This window comes from Ranitomeya imitator, chromosome 6 (genome assembly GCF_032444005.1).
Source record: "Ranitomeya imitator isolate aRanImi1 chromosome 6, aRanImi1.pri, whole genome shotgun sequence".
Lineage (NCBI taxonomy): Eukaryota > Metazoa > Chordata > Amphibia > Anura > Dendrobatidae > Ranitomeya > Ranitomeya imitator.
The window spans coordinates 468682721-468689781 of NC_091287.1; positions in this window are offsets into that span (position 1 = coordinate 468682721).

Below are 7061 nucleotides of genomic sequence, written 5' to 3' on the forward strand. Positions count from 1 at the left end.
AGGCGCTCATTCTTAGGAAGGAAGGATGCCGGTGAGAACCAGGGCGCGTCCGAGGGTAAGTATATCAATATTTTTTATTTTGATTCTTTATTTTACACTTAAATATGGATCCCAGGGCCTGAAGGAGAGTTTCCTCTCCTTCAGACCCTGGGAACCATTAGAAACCCAATGCACTGCATTGGGTTTCGTGTTTCGGCCGACCCCGACCCCGACTTTTCTATAGGATCGGCCGATTTCACTCGACCCGACTTTTGAAAAAGTCGGGTTTCGTGAAACCCGACCCGATCCTATAACAAGAAAAGTCGCTCAACCCTACTCATTACTTCAAATTACCTTGTTCCAGAAGTTTTGAGGCTTGTTTCTGTGCTGTTTTGCGTATTGTAGGTGAGATACCACTTTGTGGCATTTGTGCAGTAATGGCTTTCTTCTGGCGACTCGACCATGCAGCCCATTTTTCTTCAAGTGCCCCCTTATTGTGCATCTTGAAAAAGCCACACTGCTAATTTTCAGAGAGTCCAGTACTTCAGCTGATGTTATTTGTGGGTTTTTCTTTGCATCCCAAACAATTTTGCTGGCAGTTGTGAATTAAATTTTTGTTGGTCTACCTGACCATGGTTTTGTCTTTACAGAGCCCCTGACTTTCCATTTGTTAATCACAGTTTGAACACTGCTGACTGACATTATCAATTCCTTGGATACCTTTATGTATCTCCTGTTTTATACAGTTCAACTATCTTTTCCCGTAGATCCATTGACAATAATTTTGCTTTCCCCATGACTCACAATCTAGAAATGTTAGTGGCTGGATGTAAGATGCCAGAGTCTGTCTGGATCCCAGAAACTCACTTAGCTTTTATGCACACACACTGATTACAAGCAAACAGGTCAGAGTTGAGGATGTTACCTTTAGTAGCCATTCAAACCCATTTGTGTCAACTTCTGTGCATGTTATCAGGCCAAAATAACCAGGGTATGTGAACTTTTGATCAAGGTAATTTGAATGTTTTGGGTTGTAATTAAGATTTAAAATGAGAAAACACAGTAGTTTGACAATAATTGTCTTCACTCAACCTCTAGCCATGGGTGGAGATAAAGGTTTGGTGTTTTCATTAAAATTATCTGGAAGATCTCACCCCGTGGGGTCAAAATGATCACAAGAACAGTGAGCAAAAATTCCAGAATCACATGGGGGGACTTAGTGAATGACCTGCATTGAGCTTGGACCACCGTGACAAAGGCTACCATCAGTAATACCTTATGCCGCCAGGGACTCAGATCTGGCAGTGCCAGATGTGTCCCCCTGCTTAAACCAGTACATGTCCAGGCCCATCTGAAGTTTGCTAGAGAGCATTTGGATTATCTAGAAGAGTATTGGGAGAATGCCATATGGTCTGATGATACCAAAGTAAAACTGTTTGGTAGAAATAAAACTTGTCGTGTTTGGAGGAAACAGAATGCTGAGTTGCATCAAGAGAAAACCATACCTACTGTGAAGCATGGGGGTGGCAACATCATGGTTTGGGGCTGTTTCTCTGCAAAGGGACCAGGATGACTGATACTTGAACATGAAACAATGAATGGGGCACTGTATCATGAGATTTTGAGTGCAAACCTCCTGCCATCAGCAAGGGCATTAAAGATGAAATGTAGATGTTTTTTCAGCATGATAATGGTCCCAAGCACACTAACAGGGCAATGAAGGAGTGGCTTGGTAAGAAGCATATGAAGGTCCTGGAGTCGCCTATCCAGTCTCCAGATCTCAACCTCATAGACAACCTTTGGAGGGAGTTGAAAGTCCATGTTGCCCAGCGACAGGCCCAAAACACCACTGCTCTAGAGGAGATCTGCATGGAGGAATGGGCCAACATACCACCAACAGTGTGTGCCAACCTTGTGAAAACTTACAGAAAATGTTTGACCTCTTTCATTGCCATCAAAGGATATATAACAAAATATTGAGATGAACTTTTGTTAATGACCAAATACTTATTTTCCATCATAATTTGCTAAATAAATCTTGCCAAATCAGACAAGGTGATTTTCTGGATTTGTTTTCTCATTTTGACTCTCATAGTTGTGGTCTACCTACAACCCCTGGCAAAAATTATGCAATCACCGGCCTTGGAGGATGTTCATTCAGTTGTTTAATTTTGTAGAAAAAAAGCAGATCCCAGATATGGCACAAATGTAAAGTCATTTCAAATGGCAACTTTCTGGCTTTAAGAAACACTATAAGAAATCAAGAACAAAAAATGTGGTAGTCAGTAATGGTTACTTTTTTTAACCAAGCATAGGGGAAAAATTATGTAATCAATTAATTCTGAGGAAAAAATTATGGAATCACCCTGTAAATTTTCATTCCCAAAACTATCACCTGCATCAAATTAGATCTGCTCGTTAGTCTGCATCTAAAAAGGAGTGATCACACCTTGGAGAGCTGTTGCACCAAGTGGACTGGCAAGAATCATGGCTCCAACACGAGAGATGTCAACTAAAACAAAGGAGAGGATTATCAAACTCTTAAAAGAGGGTAAATCATCATGCAATGTTACAAAAGATGTTGGTTGTTCACAGTCAGCTGTGTCTAAAATCTGGACCAAAAACAAACAGCATGGGAAGGTTGTTAAAGGCAAACATACTGGTAGACTAAGGAAGACATCAAAGCGCCAAGACCGGAAACTTCCAGCAATAGGTCTCCAAAACAGGAAATGCACAACAAAACAAATGAGGAACGAGTGGGTGGAAACTGGAGTCAACGTCTGTGACCGAACTGTAAGAAACCACCTAAAGGAAACTGGATTTACATACAGAAAAGCTAAACGAAAGCCATCATTAACACCTAAATAGAAAAAAACAAGGTTACAATGGGCTAAGAAAACGCAATCGTGGACTGTGGATGACTGGATGAAAGTCATATTCAGTGATGAATTACGAATCTGCATTGGTCAAGGTGATGATGCTGGAACCTTTGTTTGGTACTGTTCCAATGAGATTTATAAAGATGACTGCCTGAAGAGAACATGCAAATTTCCACAGTCATTGATGATATGGGGCTGCATGTCAGGTAAAGGCACTGGTGAGATGGCTGTCATTACATCTTCAATAAATGCACAAGTTTATTTTGATATTTTGGACACTTTTGTTAACCCATCAATTGAAAGGATGTTTGGGGATGATGAAATCATTTTTCAAGATGATAGTGCATCCTGCCTTAGAGCAATAGTGAAAACATTCTTTGAAAAAAGACACATAAGGTCAATGTCATGGCCTGCAAATAGTCCGGATCTCAATCCAATTGAAAATCTTTGGTGGAAGTTGAAGAAAACGGTCCATGACAAGGCTCCAACCTGCAAAGCAGATCGGGCAACAGCAATCAGAGAAAGTTGGAGCCAGATTGATGAAGAGTACTGAGTGACACTCATTAAGGGTGGTTTCACATTTGCGTTTTTTTTTTGCGTTTTTGCGGTAAAAAAACGCAAAAAAAGCATGCGTTTTTTCCCCCTATACTTAACATTAAAAACGCATGCGTTTTTTTGCATGCGTTTTGACGCGTTTTTGCAACGCATGCGTTTTTTCACCATGCGTTTTGTTGCAGAAATGCAACATGTAGTAATTTTAGCGGCGTTTAGCGGCGTCTTTATGCCGCGAAAAAACGCATGCGTTTTTTCGCGGTAAAAAAACCTATTGATGTCTATGTAAATGCATGCGTTTTTAAGCACATGCGTTTGCATGCGTTTTTCTAGAAAAACACAAGAATACACACTTATAAGCCATCCCCCAACCCTAACCCTAACCCTAAAACACAAACTCTAACACAAACTCTAACACAAACTCTAACACAAACTGTAACACAAACTGTAACACAAACTCTAACACAAACTCTAACACAAACCCTAACCCTAACCCTAGCCCTAACCCTAGCCCTAACCCTAACCCTAGGGATCCTAACCCTAACCCTAGCCCTAACCCTAACCCTAGCCCTAACCCTAACCCTAGGGATCCTAACCCTAACACAAACCCTAACCCTAACCCTAAAGCACAAACTGTAACACAAACTGTAACACAAACTGTAACACAAACTCTAACACAAACTCTAACACAAACTCTAACACAAACTCAAACCTTAACCCTAGGGATCCTAACCCTAACACAAACCCTAACCCTAACCCTAGGGATCCTAACCCTAACACAAACCCTAACCCTAACCCTAGCCCTAACCCTAACCCTAGACCTAATCCTAACACAAACCTTAACCCTAACCCTAACCCTAGGGATCCTAACCCTAACCCTAGCCCTAACCCTAACCCTAGCCCTAACACTAACCCTAAGGATCCTAACCCTAACACAAACCCTAACCCTAGGGATCCTAACACAAACCCTAACCCTAACACAAACCCTAACCCTAACCCTAACCCTAGGGATCCTAACCCTAACCCTAACCCTAACACAAACCCTAACCCTAGCCCTAACCCTAGCCCTAACCCTAACCCTAACCCTAGGGATCCTAACCCTAACCCTAACACAAACCCTAACCCTAAAACAAACTGTAACACAAACTCTAACACAAACTGTAACACAAACTGTAACACAAACTGTAACACAAACCCTAACCCAAACTGTAACCCTAACCCTAGCCCTAACCCTAGCCCTAACCCTAACCCTTAGGGTTAGGATCCCTTAGGGTTAGGGTTACGGTTAGAGTTAGGGTTTGTGTTAGGGTTAGGATCCCTAGGGTTAGAGTTTGTGTTTTAGGGTTAGGGCTATAGTTTGTGTTAGGGTTAGGGTTTGTGTTAGGGTTAGGGTTAGAATCCCTAGGGTTAGGGTTAGGGTTTGTGTTAGGGTTAGGATCCCTTGGGTTAGGGTTAGGGTTTGTGTTAGGGTTAGGGTTTGTGTTAGGGTTAGGGTTTGTGTTAGGGTTAGCGTTAGGATCCCTAGGGTTAGGGTTAGGGTTTGTGTTAGGGTTAGGGTTAGGGTTTGTGTTAGGGTTAGGATCCCAAGGGTTAGGGTTAGGGTTTGTGTTAGGGTTAGGGTTTGTGTTAGGGTTAGGATCCCTAGGGTTAGGGTTTGTGTTAGGGTTAGGGTTTGTGTTAGGGTTAGGGTTTGTGTTAGGGTTAGGGTTAGGATCCCTAGGGTTAGGGTTAGGGTTTGTGTTAGGGTTAGGGTTTGTGTTAGGGTTAGGGTTAGGGTTTGTGTTAGGGTTAGGGTTTGTGTTAGGGTTAGGATCCCTAGGGTTAGGGTTTGTGTTAGGGTTAGGGTTTGTGTTAGGGTTAGGGTTAGGGTTTGTGTTAGGGTTAAGATCCCTAGGGTTAGGGTTTGTGTTAGGGTTAGGGTTTGTGTTAGGGTTAGGGTTAGGGTTTGTGTTAGGATTAGGATCCCTAGGGTTAGGGTTTGTGTTAGGGTTAGGGTTTGTGTTAGGGTTAGGGTTTGTGTTAGGGTTAGGATCCCTAGGGTTAGGGTTTGTGTTAGGGTTAGGGTTTGTGTTAGGGTTAGGGTTAGAGTTTGTATTAGGTTAGGGTTAGTATCCCTAGGGTTACTAGGGATCCTAACCCTAACCCTAAGTATTTATGTTTATAGTGGGTTTTCTAGTTGATTTTGATGATTGGCAGCTGTCACACACTTCTCATTATGCGTTTCAAAAACGCAAACGCAGGAAAAACGCGTTTAAACGCGTCTAAACGCGTTTAAACGCAAAAAACGCATGCGTTTAAACGCGTTTTTTCACCATGCGTTTTTTGCGTTTTTTACCGCAAAAATGCACCCAAACAAACGCAAATGTGAAACCAGCCTTAGTCCATGCCTCAGAGACTGCAAGCTGTTATAAAAGCCAGAGGTGGTGCAACAAAATACTAGTGATGTTTTGGAGTGGTTTTTTGTATGTTTGTTTTTCATGATTCCATAATATTTTAGCGATTCCATAATTTTTCCCCTATGCTTGGTTAAAAAAGTAACCATTACTGACTACCACATTTTTTGTTCTTGATTTCTTTTAGTGTTTCTTAAATCCAGAAAGTTGCCATTTTGAAATGACTTTAGTTTTGTGCCATGTCTGTGATCTGCTTTTTTTCTACAAAATTAAAAAACTGAATGAACATCCTCCAAGGCCGGTGATTCCATAATTTTTGCCAGGGGTTGTTACTCATATCTACTATTCCCCTGTATTACAGTCTACACTGCACCCTCATATCTACTATTCCCCTGTATTACAGTCTACACTGCACTCTCATATCTACTATTCCCCTGTATTACAGTCTACACTGCACCCTCATATCTACTATTCCCCTGTATTACAGTCTACACTGCACTCTCATATCTACTATTCCCCTGTATTACAGTCTACACTGCACCCTCATATCTACTATTCCCCTGTATTACAGTCTACACTGCACTCTCATATCTACTATTCCCCTCTATTACAGTCTACACTGCACCCTCATATCTACTATTCCCCTGTATTACAGTCTATACTGCACCCTCATATCTACTATTCCCCTGTATTACAGTCTACACTGCACTCTCATATCTACTATTCCCCTGTATTACAGTCTACACTGCACTCTCATATCTACTATTCCCCTGTATTACAGTCTACACTGCACCCTCATATCTACTATTCCCCTGTATTACAGTCTACACTGCACTCTCATATCTACTATGTTCCTGTACTTCAGTATACACTGCACCCACATATCTACAATTCTCCTATATTACAGTATACACTGCACCCACATATCTACAATTCTGCAGTTTTCTTAGCTATAACATACCGTAAAATTGCATCCACATTTATCTACAGTTCTCTTTCCCTATAACATACAATGCACCTCTGTATCTACTCTGGATTCTAAATTGCAGTTACTGTACCTATAAAACTACAAGTCATTCATATCTTTTCTATCTGTACATTTCTACAGCTCGGAGATACAATGCGCCTATTGTGTGCATCCACCGATTTCTAATATTACATTATACACAGCAGCCATATATTTGATTGTTTTCTCATATTACTGAACACACAGCACATACACATCCAACAAGTCTCTTTGGTTATTTAACTATTTAAA